The following is a 2764-nucleotide window of genomic DNA, read 5'->3' as shown; positions in this document are numbered from 1 at the left end:
CCTGGCTGGCTGCGCAGAAGCTGTGCAGCAGGATCCGGCCATACTTCCAGTCACAAGCAGGTCCCCGTCAGGGGAGCACTCACAGCCCACTGAGCAGGATTCCATCAATTGACCCTCATAGCGACGCCTTCTGCTCATCCAGCAGGACCACACGGTGGAGAAGGGGGCCAGGTAGTTGCCATTGGTCTGCACCAGGAACACACGCTCCCGGAGGTGCACAGTGAAGCTGGGGCAGGTGCCACCTCTCATGGAAATGTGGCTGGAGATCTTGGGGAAGTGGGGAAGTGCGGGAATCCCAGCGATGATGGTGCGGTCAGCAGAGTCCTGGCTCGATGCTGCTCAGAAACTCAGGGCCTTTCTGGAGGAATAGGATATCCAGGGGCTGCTGGACCATCGCCTTATGGCCTCTGACTACCTTGCCAGTCCTTGTGTCCCACGCTTTGATGTCAGAGTAGAAGCCTCCACAGACAGACTTGCTGTTGTTGACTGCCTTCGAGTCGGGCACAACTCATAGCAACCCTATGAACAAAAGGCCTGAAGCCTTTCTATAAATATCAACACTTTTTTTTGCGAAGTTCTTTGAGTTCCCAGAGGCGTGTTGTTTAGGAAGTGAATTAATAGTCTTTAATTTTGACCAATAACCGCTTGAAGCCCTCTTCAATTTAAACATGCAAGCTTGCATCATTTGCATATTGTGAGCTGTGGTGCTGGAGAAGATTGTTGAATATACCATGGACTGCTAGGAGAACAAACAGGTTTGTCTTGGAGAAGGTTAAGCCAGAATGCTCCTTGGAGCCAAGGATTCTGAAGCTTCGTCTAACACACTTTGGGCATGTTGCAGGAAGGGACTGGTTCTTGGAGAGGGACATCATGTTTGGGAGAGTGGAGGGACGACACAGGAGAGGAAGACCCTCGATGAGATGAATCGATTCTGTGAGTGGAGTGGTGGGAATGAGTGTGTTTGAGACGGTGAGGTTGGCACAGGATAGAACGACATTTAGGGCTGTTGTACATAGGGTCGCTATGAGTCTCACGCGACTCGATGGCACATAACAACAACAACAACAACAACAACAACAGGCTGTTAATGGGGAATCCATTTTGAAAGCCATCGACAGGAGCTGGCTTCTACAGAAGCTTGGTGGCCAAGATTGGTGAACATTAGGGTGGACAGTTGATTCATTAAAGGGAATGAGGGGAGGGGATACAGCCTCCTAGGGGACAGGAAGTTATGCTACCAAGCCCAGGTGGGAGATTTTAATCTGTGGCCCTCAGGCCTGGTTTAAATTGCTTTTTTTGTCAAACATTCTTCTAGGTGGTATAGCGCTGGTCTGTGCATTGCTGTACAGAGGTAACTCGTGGTTGCTGTGATGCCAAACACAGTGACACTGATGTGCCTAATGTGATAATGGTTACCCAGGGTGGACAGTGTTTGGTGGAGCTCCCTGATTAAAACAAACCTGGAAGCAGGAGTGGGCATCCACTTCTGAAATGGCTTGCCTCCGGAAACTCTGTGAACAGTGCCCAGGTCTTTTGTTCATAGGGTCGCTATAAGTCATCTACAACTCGATGGCACCTAACAACAACAGGCTGTTAATGAATCTTCTTCCAAACTTGGTGCCACATTCTTCTTCATCTAGTCCAAGGTCTTGGACTACTTTCTCAGTATACAGATCAAATAGATACAATTCACATGTATCCTGGGTTTAAATGAGTATAGTCTTACATTGTTTAAATAGCTGCCTCTCGGCCTGTACATAGGTTCTTCCTGAGGACAATGAATTGTTCTGGGAATTTCACTTTCATAAGATTGCCTATCATTTGTTATCCTCTAGTTAATGTAGATTTTCCCGTACCTATTCAGTCTGTGGTGCCGTTGGGTTGAATATGATTCACAGTGACCACATGAATAACAGAGCTGAACCCGATGCTATCCTGCGCCATCCTCACAATCTCCGATACACTCACGTTCATTGCTGTAGTCTCTGTATCAATCCACCTGGCTGAAAGTATTTTCTTTCCCCCCATCCCTTCACTTGTTCAAGCATGTTGTCCTTCTCCAAGGAATAGCCTTTCTTAGTAACATGCTCAAATATGTGAGACAAAACCTTTCCACCCTTGTCTCTAAGGAGCACTCTGGCTGCGCCTTGTCCAAGACGCATCTATTTGTTCATCTGGCAGTTCATGAGATCCTTAGTGCTCTGCTCCAGCACCACAGTTTACAGGCATCAGCTCTTCTATCATCAGTATTCGTTGTCCAGCTTTCCACAGCATGACATGTAACTGAAAAGACCATGATCTGAATCAAGCACACCCTTGTCCTCAGACTAACATCATTGCCTCTCAATAATTTGGAGAGGTCGCTGACTGCAGACTTCCCCAGTGCAATACTGTCTGCTTAACTCCTGATTGCTGCTACCAAGGGTATTGATTGTGGATCCAAGTAAGATAAAATCATTGACAGTTAGTTGTCTTCTTGAGCTGCCCTTGGAAGTCTTCCGTTCAGTTTATTTCTTTTATTTGCTTTAATTACTCTACAATAAGAAGGAAGTTTCAGAGTCTCTTTCAACATTTAATTTTGGGTCTTTTCTTTATCCTTTTAATGATATTGTATTTTCTTTATGTATGTGGTTTTATAGACATACTCTTAAATGTTCATTAATATTCTTCACACTCCTGTTTTGCTGACAGTTTTCATTAGAAAAGGTTGCTGGATCTTATAAAATGCTTTTTCAGCAGCAAAATTATAATATATATAATATAT

At 45.4% G+C, this 2764-nt stretch overlaps 1 pseudogene; it reads right to left on the bottom strand.

The window, feature by feature from the left end:
• The window catches only part of LOC102851634, a 182380-nt pseudogene that overhangs the window by 100544 nt on the left and 79072 nt on the right, over positions 1-2764 (bottom strand).

This window comes from Elephantulus edwardii, unplaced genomic scaffold (assembly GCF_000299155.1).
Source record: "Elephantulus edwardii isolate Elephantulus edwardi_28Jun2011 unplaced genomic scaffold, EleEdw1.0 scaffold00024, whole genome shotgun sequence".
Lineage (NCBI taxonomy): Eukaryota > Metazoa > Chordata > Mammalia > Macroscelidea > Macroscelididae > Elephantulus > Elephantulus edwardii.
The sequence above is the reverse complement of the archived record's forward strand: the minus strand, read 5'-3'. Positions and strand labels throughout refer to the sequence as shown.